Source organism: Lygodium microphyllum, chromosome 10, assembly GCF_053477565.2.
Source record: "Lygodium microphyllum isolate KBCC chromosome 10, Lygodium_microphyllum_v1.1.10, whole genome shotgun sequence".
In the NCBI taxonomy this organism is placed as follows: Eukaryota; Viridiplantae; Streptophyta; class Polypodiopsida; order Schizaeales; family Lygodiaceae; genus Lygodium; species Lygodium microphyllum.
Genome location: NC_141144.1, coordinates 94,756,777 through 94,773,473, shown reverse-complemented (window position 1 = coordinate 94,773,473; position 16,697 = coordinate 94,756,777).

The following is a 16,697-nucleotide window of genomic DNA, read 5'->3' as shown; positions in this document are numbered from 1 at the left end:
GTTTTCAACTATACCATAAGTGGAACCACCTCATGAATAGAGGATTCATCTTATGAGGATGCATCTAGGATTGTCATATAAGAGGGAACTTTGGAGCTCTTGTCCTTGTTCCAGTTTGGTACTTTTTGGCATGGGTATCATTGTCATCTTTTTTCATGAAGGGTTGGTGGTTCGGGTGACAAAAACCACTAATAAAGGACATCGTATTTTGTTTGATCTACTTTGTACACATCCTCTACACATTTTGGGTACCATATTAATCATTTTGAAGGGAACCATCATCATTCCATACAGCAACATGGGATCTTCAACATTGAAGGTATTATGACTTCTTCATTATCGGTGTCATTTCTGATTGTATAGATTCCTCTTCGTCACCTTTAGACTCATCCTCTCCAAACTCCATTTTTGCTTTTGGAGGCACTTTGTAAGAGAAGAATAAGCTTTCTATTTTCAACTCCCCTTCTATCTTTGGCTCCAAGGTGGCCATGTAACAAGGGGAATAAAATACAACCATGCTTCAATCTTCATGTTAGAACTAACTTCAAAAGTTACTCTTAGATGAAATAGGAAATATTCACCTATTAATAAGGACTTTGTTTCTTTGGGTAATTGACTTACAATGCCCAATTTTAGGGGTTGTACCTTTATTTTCTCGAGAAGGATCTGCCATACTATCTCTTCTTTTACAAAGGTTCCATCTTATGTTTCTTTGGCACAAGTCGAGAAGACTTCTAGGGAAGTAGATCTGTTTCCCTTTTCAGAGCCATACATCTTTAGTACTATTTTATTTAGTCCCTTGTTTAGAGTTAGGGTTCATTTGAACCAATTAGTCCTTATCCTTACTTCAAATAGTCATGGTCTTCATAGTAGGAGCAAGTAAGAGATCCCATATGAGTTAGGTTTCACCACAAAATAATTTAGGTAGTAATCTCTTCCTACCAAGGTTGTCTTGACATATGGTGGGATAGCTAAATGCTTTATCCCACTTTGATCTGCCAATTGGATGAGTCACTAAAAGTAGGGTATATGCATTGCAATCCCAAATCCTTCATCATCACATCTATCAATATATATTGAGGAGCCTCCATCTATTAATGTGTCTACAATGAACCATCTTTCGATCCATCTACTAGTATCTAGACTCCCAAGATCTAGGAAGGCAATGGCCACATCCACTTCCTTCATAGGTTCTAGGGATCTATTAGCCTTAGTTGTAGTTCCAAGATTGGAAATCCTAAATTCCATGTCTTCTACTTATTTAAATATTTTGCGAAAAATGGGGGACAATATCAACAATTGAGAGAATGTCAGGTTTGGTTGGAATGTATATAGATCCTTGATTAGATCATACTTGATTATGGGGTTCACTAGTTTTTTGAGATGACTGGGGAATGGATCGATACCCATTTCATCTTCCTTATTTTTTCAAGAATGGGCTGCAATATTGGTTCACCTAATGCACAAGGCATCTCTACTTCTTCTATCGCATCGACCACTTCATTTGCATCCTAGACTATCTCTAGAATCCTTTGTTGCATTGGAGTGCATTGTACTATACTGTATTGTACTGTGTTGTTCTACGACTTTATTGGTAGTTTGAATTTCATAGTTTTTATTGGGGAGTTATTTGCCATTGAAATTATTGCTTTTTTATTTTTGGCATGTGTAATCACAAATAATTCCAACTCCATCCAGTTGGATGCGGACCTTTGAACCTTAGGTTAACTATTAGTGGCACTTACAGTTGTAGGGGCTTGATTGGGACAATTTTTGCAATGTGTCCTTCACCTTTGCATCTACTACAATGGCATATAGCCCATTAATCTTCTTAGATTAGGACAATTTGGCAAAATATGGCCTTTCTCTCCATATCTATGGCATTCAACTTCTTATCTTTGACCACCATGAGATTGTCATCCTTTATAACTTTGGGGGAAACTTTCTAAGGCCAAAGTTGGACATGAATTCTCTAGGATTTGGTCCAATATCTTATTGGAAATAAAGGGCCACCATGCTTGCACCCTACATGGGTGTGAACATATCCTTTGCAAGTATTGTATCTTGTTTGATATTCTATCTGAAAAACCTAAAGAGGTACAAGTCATTGTACCCACACATGCTATGTCGGTTCTCTTCTCTCTCAACCTACTACATCTCCACCATTGAAGCACAAAGAAAACTCATTCTCAAATCCTTCACTTCAAACTGGTATTAGAGCTTGGATATCTGAAGGAGCTCCCTAGCATTACTTCAGCAAACAATTCAATACCTGTGGGATTGGCAGCCATGGTCACAGCATGTGAAGGTTCAAATCGGAGGCTACTCTCATCTATGTTGATGTATGCCTATTGAGGCCTTGTGAAAGGGTTCTTTAGAACCCCTTCGAGTTCTCTTGAACCTCATTGGTTCTCATCATTGCCCTCATCCCTCTAGGAAAAAAACACCCAAATTGTGCCATTTTTATAGGCAGCCCTACATAGGTTGTGATCAGCATGTCCTCCTTAGCAACCATTGGCCACTTACACACTTCATTGGCAACTCCTAGATGCTTGTCATTGGTTCTTGGCCTTGATCTCTAACTTGACATTGAGCATTGAGCTACACACTCTCAATCAAGGGCTTGAAATGATAGGTTTACATGCTGGAAATACAGGGCAGCACCTTGTTTTGATGCTTATGTGATGCCTATTCATGCATGTTTGATGATGAACACCTTGGGGATGTTTGGCTATTTATTGGACATCATTTTGCCACTTATTTGAGCCTCTTTTTGCTCAATTTGGACAAAGATATGCTTGTTGGAATACATAATTCTGAATGCATTTCATAGGGATATATGTTATGCCTAATGCTTATGGCTACCATTTCAAGCTGATGTCTACCATGGATGTTATGAACTTGAAGGTGATTATGGGGATGTTTTGAGCTTGGATTTGGACTTGCCAACATTGTCATTGGTTGTAATAAATTTGCAGGTAGTAGATGCAATATCTGGGAGAGCATTTGGTACAAATTTATGCTTCTTATTGATGTCCTCGGGTATTGATTTGGGTACTGATCATTGGCATATGCTTAAACAGTGATTGCGTATGCCTTGTGTCTCAATTTTGGGCTGAAAAATATCAGCTTTTGCATAGATTTTCATGTTGTATAGTGTGGACAAAAAGTCTAACATGCAGACAAATTATCCATAATGCTATCAAATGCTATTTGGTAATGTACTGATGTATGGTTTTGAGTGCATATGCAAGTGGACATGATCAATAGGTGGCCTTGAGCGAAAGATTTCAGAAATATTGCTAGTTGGTACTTATCTTTCATCTTGATCATTTCCGTGAAAAATTGGGCTTGTATTTGGTGACATTTGAATCATCTTCGTGCTATAATCATGGTTGTAGCAGTGACAACAGCAAACTTTTGCACATCAAGAAGCTTGATGTTGCACATAACTTTGCCATACGGCAAAAGAAATGCTACAATTTCTTGGTGCAGAAGAAATAGGTGAATCCCATTAAGACAAAGGGGGTATAACCAACAGATATAGAGGAAGAGGATTGGGAAGATCTGGATGAGCTTGCATGCTCTACGATAGAGATTTTAGTTTTAGGCTCTTTGTTGTTCAACATAGAGAAGTTGGATTCTACCTATGCTATGGGGACTAGACTTGAGGAGTTGTATGCTCAAAAGAATGATGCTAGCAAGGTTTGTTGGCTAAAGAATTTGATGGGCCTTTGCATGAAGCAAGGTATAGCCATGTCTATACATCTCAATCAGTTTAACTCAATTTTCAACCAGCTAGTTTCTTTAAAGTTTAACATTGATGATGAGTTTAAAGCCACTTTCCTACTATACACGTTGCTAGGATACATTCAGGATAGCCATCAGTAACTCCAATGACATGTTGATGTACTTTGATGTGGAGAGCTCTTTGCTTATGGAAGAGCTTAATAGATATAATAATGCAACCAACAAATCTTCTAGTGCATTGCATACTAGAGGTAGATCCCAGCAAAAGGGAAAATCTGAAAATAAAGAACACAACAAACTTGAGCCAAAGTCCTGTAAATGCATTTTCCTAGGATATGATGACGAGGGTGAAATGGGGTATAGATTATGGGATCTCGAGAAGAGGAAAGTTATATGTAGCAATGATGCTATCTTTTCGGAGGAAGACCACATGTATAAATAGCCCAAAAAGATAGAGGAGGTCAGAAGGGTTGTATTCCAAGGAGAGATACCTATAAGATAGCAAAGAATAGTCATTGAATAGTAGCAAATACATGTTGTAAATGACCCTAAAAATGCAGAGAATGATGCTGAAAATTATCGGCAAGGAGTTGCCCATGATATACCAGGGTCTCGATAGGAAAGCATGCCATTAGGGACAATTGGAACTAGCATGACAACATACTGAAATTATTGGACAACAACCTATAAATATAGATTTGTAGGCCCAATAGCCCGCAAATCCTAAACCTTTGGTCCATAGGTGACCCAAACTTCAATGGAGCATGCATGAACATCTAGTCTGTAGGTCATTGTACTCCTCTTCCTTGATTTATGGCCGATCTAGTCTCTACTTCATTATATAGTTTGGCACCTTCCACTATAACTTGCAGATTTTCCAATCTTCTCAATACCACAAACTTCAAGACCTCTAATTACAAGCCTCTAACAAATACTTTCTTCCAAATTCCTTCATGTAAATTAGGATTGGACCATCTCTTTAGTACAGACTCCATTTTGAGATATAAGATTCAACCCATTCTCCAACTAATTGACTTAAATTCATAATTATTTCTAATCCACTGTTCAAAGCCTTCACACCTAAACTTGGTGAGAAAAGGGTGCTTTGTTGGGGGTAAAGACGCATGTGCCTATGCCACCCTGTATTTACCTAACACATCGTGACCGAATGCATGTACACTACAAGTGGCAACCACCCATCACTGTTGCTTTATCCTTTACTCTTTCAATGATTATTGAATAAGGGAACGCTAGTCACACATTCTGACTGTTGGAGTTTCCACATACGAGTTATCTCTCTCTCTTACTCTATCTACCATAGCTCTTGCTTCTGCTTCTATGCTTCCACTCAGAATGTACATTTCAACTAGTATTAGATCCAACCATTTAATGACTTTCTTCATCCTTTGCTTCACCTTAGATTCAAAGCTTAAGCTCAAGGTTTCATGGGAGCCATTGTTTCTTCCTCTCGAGGTATGTATTGAGTCTTCCCTTCTCCCGGCTTGCTCCCACCTTGTCACGGAGCTTCCCAAGTCTTAGTTAAGCCTTTTCAAGTCCTTATTGAGCTAAGGAGTAGTCGTTCTATCCATTTTGAGTGGATACAACATGCTACAAAAGTCATGGGGACAGTTATGGCAACTTGACACGGCTTTCATATTTTTGCCATAACTTTTGCATATGATATTGGATTCAAGTGTTCTATAGTTAGAAATGAAGAGTGCAATAAGAGCTACAAGTTTGAAGAGTTGATTATGTGTAGTTTTCAATTCTCCATTTTACATAGAACATAATACTTTTAGTCTGGATAGCAAATAGTAAACTCCATTATGCATGTCTAATACCTCGATAATGCTATTTTGGTGTCCGAATAGTATGGTTATGCTTTGGAATACTAGTTGGATTGTTAGATCAATTTTAGGGAGGTTTACTGCTATAATAATTTGGACAGTAAGCACACAATAATGAGCTTCATGCTTTGAATGCCTATTGTGCCTGCATGGTATTTTGAGTATACTACATGTGTACAGTGATGCCTAGCACTGATGTATGAGCCCAAATATGGATATGATATGATTTATCACTCAGATTTGAGCTACATTGGATGCTTTGGAGATTTGGATTTATGCTTCAATTGCTTTAGTCATTGACATTACAAGTATGAAGGTTTACTTAGGTTTCATGCTCCCAAATGTATCTTGGATTATGGATGTTGATGGCTTGAACTTATATTTCTCATTTGGCATTCGAATTTTCTTCAATGGGAGCTACTTGCTATTGTCATTAGAGTTTTGGATTCTTCATACAGTTGAGCTTGGTTCTTTGTTGAGACTGTGGGACTCTTGATTCATATGTGTGCTCTCTTATATACTATTGGACACAACTACCTCCACTTGTGGGTTGATTTGATTTTGTATGCTCTGGGCATCAACACTTACCTTTGTCAACAATTTTTTAGTTATGTATATGCTTATGGGATGTATGGTTTACTTACACTTTGAATTCATGATAGTCTTTGGTATTGGTGGTCTATGCTTAGTCACTACTAGTTGCATTCTTTGTATCCCAATTGCTAGTCGGATATCCTTAACAATGGGAGATTTATTTCTTGGCTATTTACCCACAATTGGATTGATATATATAGCTATACTTATTTTAGCATTGCTATATTTACATCTTTCAACATTTTCTTGGAGAGTAGACATTGTACTTTGGTAGTATATTGCTTGCAATTGGTGGACAGCTCTATACTTTTGTATACCCTTCTGTTTTGCCCTTGTTTTGGTTGAGTTTTGGGGGACTGATTTGAGGTAATTTACATTAGCCTATTCTCTTGGATTTTACATTGGCATACTTTCATTATGGCTAGTTCTTCAAATGATAGTGCTATTTTCAATACTGAAAATCTTCATGGCATAAATTTCACGTATTGGAAGATGCAGATATGGCAGGTAGTATTGGTTCAAAAGAAGTAACTTGCACCTTTAAAAACCAAGAGTGCAAAGGCCAAAGGCATTGATTAGAATACTTGGGATGAGTTGGATGAGCCATGTAGATCCACCCTTATATTATTATTGTCCAAACACATTTATTTTAATGTTGTTGCACTTGAGAATAATGCTTGGTAGTTATGGAAAAATTATACAACCTTTATGACAAGAAAAGTCCTACATCAATTTTTAGCCAATTGACTTCGTAGGGCATTGAGTTTAAGGATAATCTTCTTTCCTTATTCTTACTTGTGACACTTCCCCAGTCACTCATGGGACACTTTTCATACAATTATGTGTGCTAATATGTCTAAGGATGGCTTGAAACTCTAGAATATTGAGGGTGCCTTATTCATTGAGGAGATAAATAGAAAAAATGCAGATGCATCCCATACTTCTCATGCATTGACTCTTAGGGGTAGACATGATGGTAAGAGCAGTAATGACCTACCATGGTAGAGACTCACAGAGGTCTCAATCTCGTGGGTAGTCTCACAATAAATCTCGTGGTTATAAGGCCTCTCTTACACGTCATTACTGTAAGAAGCAGAATCATATTGGGCCATATTATCATAAGATGCATGATGATAAGCGCAATGAGAAAGACAAGGGCAAAGTACAGGATAAGTCTGATGATTGTAGCATTGTTCCTAGTAAGTCCAGTGTGCCACATATGATCACTCTCAAGGGATCCTTTACTTGTCACAAAATGAGTACATACCGAAGGACCTTGAGTGCTTCCATGTGCACACGGTTAAGCCTATTGGCTGTCCTTTAGCTTTCCATGTGAAGGTTAATTAGGAAAATTGTCCCTATGCATCCACAGTGTGGACAACTTGATGTATGCCATGATAGCTACTCACCTTGACATAGCATTTGCAATAGGAGTTGTGGCACATTATATGGTTACACCTGGCCAACGACATTGGGATGTAGTGAAGGGTATCATGAGATACCTAAAAGACACTATAAATATGAGCATTTGCTATGGTGGTCAGGATATAACAATTGTGGATTACATTGACTCTAACTATGCAAGACATGCAAATAGTAGGAAGTCCACCTCTAGGTACGTCTTCACTTTTGTTGGAGGTACTATTTCTTGGATGTCTAGATTGCAAAAATGCATGGCCTTATCTACTATCAAGGCCGAGTATGTTGTAGCCACTCAGGCTTGCAAGGAGGCCATATGGTTAGGCTATCTAGTAGACCTTGGTATTACCATAAGTCCTACACTGCATTTAGATTCTATGAGTGCTATTCAATTGGCCAAGAATCCAATCGGGGTGTCTCTCTCTCTTACTCTCTTGCTCCATCTATCATAGCTCTTGCTTTGCTTTTGCTTATACTTGTGTGTTTTTACTTGGCTCTATCTTTCATGCTTCAATTCATCCCATGTGCCAAAAGTCCCTACTGCCTATCTCTCATACCATTAAAATGTTGTGCTCTTGAAAGTGGTAGGGAATATTGACATCCAAGTCCCCCATTGTTAATCATTCTCCTTGCTTCTGTTCTTTAGTTTTGATCCAAATAATTGGCTATAATGGTGCAAGATTTTATGGATTTGAATGATAGTGAGAACAATTTGTCATATAAAACTTACATCAGCATGGCATTGTGTTTTCTCCATTGGGGGATAAATTTATTATAAAAAGTGGCTTTAGCAATGAATTTCTTCAATTATTTTGGGATATTAGGAATTCTATAATCCTCCTTTGAATTCTTCTCTTTTCAGTAGTGTCATTTTCTCCATTTTCCATGCTGTTAGAGTACTCTAATGGTAGTTTTCTTCGACTATGCATCAAAACATAGATCTTTTGAGAGAACACAAAGGAAATGGAAAAAAAACCTCAAGAAAACCTATCTTTTACCATCAACAAGCAATTTCTTCATCTTCATATAGAACCACACAAGGAAAACAGGAATAAAGCTTTACACAATATCATAGAATATGTCTTCCATGTTAATAGATTCAACAAAGCAAATCATATTCTTCATTTCAACAAGGAACAATAAACGAGGACTCGTCCACAATATTATATGAATGGAAAATGATCACATTGTATTTGAAATCATATATTCAACAATTTACCTATGGTTCTTCTCTCGTAATCACTTGACCTCTCATAAATACAATCGGTTGATCACCAAAAATGACTCTCTTTCTCACAATCACTTTTTTGCATGCTCTCACATGAAGATACAATGGAATATTGATGCACAAATCTTTCTTGTTCATATAGCTACCCTCCAAAGGACATATCTAATATGAAGAGGTACCAAGACCACTACAATGTCCCTTTACAGTGACTACTATCACTATCACTCCAAGTCTTCAACTTTAGTCTTCAGCTACTATTTTCTTCACTTGAGCTAGCTAAAAAGAGCTTCTATTCCCCTCTTTTCAAAGAAGGAAAACATTCTCAACTTGAGAACCCATCAAATAGAACACATGCACACACATATAAAAGGCTACATAAGCATATAGAAACTCATAAAAGCTACAAAAGGTCAACCAAACTTTAAAAAACCGCATAGTCTATGAAAAAAACCCATACCAATCAATCAAAAACTATCCAATGGATTTTCATTCATATCTCAAACCTATTCATTCACAATTGTAAATCCTTAAACAAGGGAAACATAGCTCTACAAAGACAAACAAAACATTTCATAAACTAACAATCGCCCCCAACAGAACCCATCAAAATATAACAAATCAATCAAAAACCTCAATGAGCTGTTTAAAAAAATTCAATCCAAACCACTTAAAAAGAATCACATTCCATAGAAACATGCAATTCAACTCCAAATATACAATTAAGAATAATAAAAATCCAATCATTTCAGCACTCAACAAGGGTTTTTTTCCTAACATCATTTGCCCCTAATCAAATTCTTCCTATGAATGCTAAGATTGTCAAAAGAACATATCTAGAGCACGGCTATGGTGGCTTGAAGAGATAGAGTGAACTCATGAAGACACAGAGTTGAAGATAGAATGTCACACAAGTGAATTAGGTTCCAAGATTGAAGCTTGAACTCAAACATAGTCTTGTGTGGTTGGACAATGACTCACAGACTCTCAACTAAAAGGACAAAAGTACCACCATATTAATTTACTCATCTTGCAAGTACAATGCTTTATAGTAGTTGGGTTGTTCCATTCTCCTCATTGTGCATATGGGATTCAAGAGATCTCTTCCTGGAGCATATATCATTTGTCATTTCTCAAAAATTATATGCTAGACCTAGTTCAATTCAACCTCTTTACTTTTCTTATCACTCATTTGTGTCTATGTGAATCCAAGGACTTGTTATTGCAAATCTTTTCCAAGACTTATTTCGTCCTCTATGTCTACTAGTATCTCTTGTGTTATCCTTCCTATGTGCACTATGCTCATCTCTTGGTCATATCACGCTAATAGCTACTGAATTTTAGTAGTTGGAAATCTACTAGGGTCAAAGCCTTGGCTACATGCATTCAAGCTTGGTCATATCATGCTAATAACTATTGAATTTTAGTAGCTAGAAATCTACTAGAGTCAAATCCTAGGCTATTTGCATTCAAGCTTGAGGCAAATATGGTTTCTATCACTTCTTGAGTAACCAAGGTCTCAATGAGGCCGATTAGATTAGATAAGAAGATGGTGACTCCCAAGACATCTCTTACTCTTGAATTCTGTCATGTGTTTGACATGTCACTCCCTGGATGCTAAAAATGTCGTTGTGTAACTTGCCCTCATCAATTAGTGAGGCTCATTAAGCAATGTGGTCTCTGTTGCATGTTAGCTTTAGGATATTTCCAATGATACGATTTACTTTTCAAATCGCATTTCCTCATCAAAGTTGTGGTCATAGAGTTGTTGATAGTCATCGGTATTCGGTCTTTATGTCTCTCAATTTCCTTAGTTTCTCTTTCCTTTCTTAGGTTCCAATCAATTGTTTTCTTAGAGTTGATTTAACTGCTCTCTTAGGGTTTTTTTTTTTTGGATTTATCCCCTTACATGTTTCTTGTTCCTCTTAGAAGTAACTAATCTTTTTAACAACGTATGCAAGTGAGTATAACTGCATTGTGAGCAATCAAGCTTTTTGATTTTCCACAATTAGTGTGATCCAATGCAATGCAATTACTTTCATGTGATGGTACTCAAGCAAGTTATTTACTTGATGATGTGCATAAGCAAGCATTAAATCACAAATCTTACATGCACATGCTATGGCCTATAGGAACTCTCTCTTTTTAATTGTCCAACCACAAGGGTTTTTGCAAGTTGATCAAGGCAAGGTTACAGTCTTCTTGTGATTATTTGCTTCTTAAATGTGGTCAACTCTACATTAAGGTTGTTTCTCTTTATGGTCTAGTTGCATGAGGTCCAAGGTTTAGCTGTTACCACTAATTCTCACCTCCTCTCAGGCTGATTTCACAAAAATGGTTCTAGAGGAGTACGTACAAGGTTTCAAGTTTGCTTAAGTTTACTTTTTCAAGGGTCAAAGTGCCTAAGGCTTCTTAGCACTTTCTCGTGGATTCCTATGGCTAGATGTTGTAGGGATTGTCCTAAAGCAGCATACCAAGAATGTGAGGTGCAAATTGGTGCTTATATTTTCCGCTAAGGCCAATGGTCCTTGTACATGTGGATAATTGTCACCTTGCTTGTCAGAGTATGTGCTTTGAGGCAATTTAATGACCAATCAGAGTATGTGCTTTGAGGTAGTTTAATGAGCAAGATGACTTGTGTAGATCCATGAGTGAGTACATAACCCTAAAGTAAATACAAATAGCTATGAATAAAGCCCACCAACATCTCATACCAAATGGCCCATGGGTAGGTGATGGTATACCAAGGAACCATCACCTAATATAGGAGTGGCCCCAAGGTACCCACCTTGATTATATGCAGTTTAATGCACGCAATTGAAACAATTCTAGCTTGAGTAGAGGTAGATCATTTTGAAGATGTTTGCAAATAAGTCACCAGAGTACTTTTTCAAAGCCATTGTTTGCAAAGCTTTGTACAAGACAATGAAATTGCCCATGTGCTTTAAAGGTTGAATTATTTGAATAAAGAATGGGCCCCACTTGGGATAGAATTACTTTGTGTGCCCAATCCAAAGGTCTATTACCTAATGCATTTGAAGGGTAATGTGTCCTTCTTGTCAAAGGTAGTGATGCTAAGGGCATCTAGTGGACAATGCACTGTCATACTGAGAAAGTTGGTTAAAACTAAGACAAAGTGTCCAATATTGAAAAAATGAGAAGTGTTACCATCAAGGTCAAATAGAAGTGGTGGTTCAGGGTAGATGGAGTAGATTGAAGAGATTTGTTGGCATAAGAAAATATTAGGATTTGGCACATTAACTAAAAATAGGTCATCATAAAACCAAAACATATGAGAGAAGTGCTTCAAAGATATCAAATCTTTGAGTATAGGCTAGTATCCTACAAAAATTGTATTCAAAAAAGCACAAATATAGGTTACACCACATCGAAGAGAACAACAGAAATCCATAAGGATCCCTTGACATTGTCTTTTGGATTTTCCAAAAAACATAATATACATATTATCAATTATCCATGAATTAAGTTGGATACATTCATACATTGAGAATGTGAGTTTGTTTACTTTGTGTTTTGGGAACCAACAAACCAATCTAGAGGTTTGGTCAAGGGTTAACAAAGAAGAATTCTAGTGTTTGAAGGCCCAAGTAACAATCTATCCAACAACTTCAGTCAAACCAAGTTCCACATGATGCCATATGTTCTCATAGCATTTGTTTATGTCTGTTGAACAATTGAATATGGAATGTGGTAGATTGATAAAGGCTTCTTGAGCAAAGTTAATCAACTAGAATGACTAGATATTCAAATGAGAAGCCAAGAAAATATGTTTGTTGAGTTTTCTAGCCAATTCATTCATAAATTCCATGCAAGCATCAAGAACGGAAGCCAGATTGAGTGCATACTTTGTATATATAGAATTAGCGGCATTAGGAAACCATATAAAGTCATTTTTGTGGGCCTTAAATATTCCCATAAGAAATGGTAGATCCGGGTTGGCATGATGCAAGATTTCCACTTTCTCGAACTGTTGAATACCATGTAGAAGGTTGTTAAGATCTAAATTAGAATGCTGAAAAATCAATGGTATTATACCTCTTTTTTGCAAAAGAAAGTAAGTTTTTTGCAGAAGAATGAAGGACTATTAGGTGCTTTGTCAATTCCAAAGATTTAGAAATCATTAAGTAGATTCGGGTCATTCTAAAAATTGCTAATATCGAAGTAGGATTTCTCCTCAATTAGAATACCTTGAGCTTATTATCAAGGAAGGATTCAACTCTATCAATATATAAGTGCTCATCAAGATCAAGGATCTTAAGAAACTCCCTAAAACCACATATAAGAGAATATTTGGCATCGACCCTATGAAATGGCTTAGAATCTATGTGGTTTAGACCTTTAGCCAATTGCTTTCTCAAATAAGTATTAGATATAATCTCAAGATTCATTATGCCGACGTGATAAAAAACCATGAAATAAGAGTCACTTGAATATTTATGACAATTGTAAGGATCAAAGATAGCAGTAAAAATGGCACCTGGCTTATAAACCATGCATTTAAGGGAAGATAGAAACTTCCAACCAAATATAATATCCTTGAACACATAGAAGGACAAAGGATTTCCAATGAGGAAGAAAAATTCCTTAGAGCACTTCTTAGGGCATATTTTGTCAAGCAAGGCATTGCAAAAAGTAATATGAATGATTGGGAGGATTTCCTATCTTCAACCAATTTGATTCTGTCGGACTATGACCTGCATTAATAAAAAAGAAGTTGCATAATTGCAGGGCTACAATCATCGAGATGAACACCCTTTCTCTTGAGACTTTGTGAGGTAGATCTGTTGGAAGTCTAAGCTGAGTATAATGTAAGTCTGTTTTGTCAAAATTTTTTGGTCTATAGTGGCTTTGGGGCCTTCCACTGCCTCTTGTCATAGAGTTTGAACTCCTAACTGATGGAAAGCTATTAACTCCTTGCTATTGCTTTTGTGGATTAAAGCATCTTTCTATGATCCTGACACCTTCACCTTTCAAATTGGGCAACAAGTTGGATCCTCTCTTAGGAACCGTAAGATTTTTGGCAGCTATTAAGACCATTTCTTTGAAGTATGCAAACACCAAAGAGTCCTTAATTGCTTCATAAGCCTCCTTTGTTATCCAATTGAAGAATAACATCATAGAACCAAATAGACTTTTAGCCAAAAAAAACTGAGTCTACATTGTCCATGATAAGCCATAATGCATGGTCAAACAATAAGATGATATTGTATTTGCATTCTCCACGATAGCACGAGATATCACAACGGCATTTGATGACCAGTCTAAGCAAATTAAATACTCCATAGAGAAATTTTCCATCATGCTTATGGTCATTCAGTTTAGCGAACTTTACATCAAGGTAAACACCATAAGGAGAGGGGCATCTATTAGCCTCAAACATAGATATGCTAATAAGACCATTGAGATTAACAAACTTAGAGAGAGAAGAAGTGGCCTCAATCAACACAAGAGGAGAAAATTCTTTACCAGTAGGAGAAATTTTATCCTCTCCCAGTAATAGCAACCACATTTCAATTGGAATAGGGATTGTAGGAGTAAACATTGCATATGACCATGGTTGGTGATTCATTGCTTGAAGATAAATTTCCAAAAATCACTGTGGGATGAATGCATCTACATAGGAACCTTGCTCTTGTTTCTTGACCCATTTCGGGGTCTCCCAAGTAGCATTTAAAAATCCAGCTTCCTCCTCTGAAAAATCGAGAGGAACCAAGGCTTTTCTATCAGTTCCATCTAGTGGACTTGGGGTATTAAAATCCAAATTTTCTTTTGTCTTGGATTCTCCTCTTGAAAGGGAATTTCAACATGTTGAAAAAGGTTTTTATTGATGGATTTAGAAGAGTCAATCCAATTGCTAAGATTAACTTCATCCTCTCTCACCAAATTATCCATGTTATCCATCAAGGTCCTCAATTTTAGTGATAGCTTGCACAAGGTTAGAAGATAAATGTGGTAAATCTTCAACCAACTAGCTAAATCCCACTACAAAAGTAGTAAATTTCTGAGTCTCCGGGTTGGTATTGAGGCTTGCTTAATCAAGCTCAATTAAGGTACGATGAAAATCACTAGAATTGAACATGCTAATAAGACTTGGACAAAAATCGAAGGTGGCAGTAGTGGATATGCATAGCCTAAGGATAGCAATTCATTCATTATGCTAAAAAAAAAGCCAATTATAAGAGTTAGCAAAGTAATAAGTTCATTTTTTTAATATATAAATTTAAAATTTTCAAGATAAATTTTACAAAGGATAGCTACCATAGCACTTCCCCATAAGTGAGTGTTTAAACAAAGAATAGCCCAAGAGCAAATGCTAAAATTTATATAATACCATTGGGAACCATTTGTATATACATAGCAATATATTACAAGATACAACCACCCGAATTCCGTTAATATAGAACTCAAATCAATAGCAAAGGCATGACATGATAAACACATTCTAGGAGGCATATTGCCTATTACTTGCAAAACCAAATAAGGAGATTAATAGTAAGGACAAAATAATCCTGCCAATGTTGCAAGCATCTACATCAATATCCAGCTTTGCTACCCTTATGACCTACATGAAACAAGTTTACCTTTTCATGTCCATGTAGCTAGATAAGGGTGGTACTCCAAAACTCGAAGATTAGCCAAAAAGCTACAGTTCTCAGTAGGTGAGGGGTAAAGCTTAGAGCAATAAGGTTGTTTACTAACTCATGGTCAAAATAGCATCTAATGGGTTTACCATTTATAGGCATGTATTTATAAGCCATTAGCTATGGGTGGAACCGAACTAGATGAAGTTCAATCTTCTTGCTACAAGGAGAGGATTCAATTCCTTAGTTATCTTTGAGTAGGGAGAGAATAAAATAAGGCCATCAGTTACATGTATGTAACGTTAAGAAGGCCACATTTACTGTGCACGATTTAGGAAAGTGGTAAGGATTTAGAGGGAAATTAAAGATCTGTTAAAACAAACATCAAGGTAATCTTAGACAAGACTAATTAGGGGAAGAGTTAAGGGGCTTATAAGTATCTTGATGGGTTATTAAATACAAAGTAAAAAGCTTTTCTATAAAAAAAGAAATATTAGCAAACATAAATTCCATAAGCTAAAAATTTCAAAGCAGCTCCATGAATTTCTTACCAATAGGTTAGATACCACAACCATAAAGAACAACTATATGGAAGTGTATTGCACGGATTAATACCAAGCTAGGGGAAGAAAAACATTATGACATCAAGATAGTAGGCTATCATGCAATATAGAAATTACTATTAAAAAATTTAAATTCGTGCACAAACTAAAAACTGTTACAAGGGACAAGATTCATGAAAAATACTTATTTCTTTTCATCATTATAGGACTAGGAAATATGCCTAAGATTAGGCAAAACATTTCTTTAAAAACCATCATTGCCCAAATAAAGATTTTAAATAGTTATTGTTAGGGGGAAGGGAAGACTGCAACCTTATTTCATCACTACATTTTGTTAAAAACCAAAAATTAGATTACACTAGAAAGGAAAATTATATCTGGCCAACCAAATGGGCAAAACACCATAACCATAACGAACAAAATGTGATGTGTATGTTACATAGATGAATAACGATGGGCGAATTTAAAAGTAACCCATAAATCATTGTTGTAACATAGTAAAAAAACTAACATTCAATAAAGAATTTACTAAAGGTAAAACCTTGCACAAACTGAAAATTGTCCAAAGGGACAGAATTTATGCCAAAAATTTTCATGTTTAGCATATAAGAATCAATAGATTGTAAGGAATAAAGGTTGAAATGGCCTGCAGTTTGGCACTTCAACCATGAAAGTCAAGATGCATTTCAAATTGGAA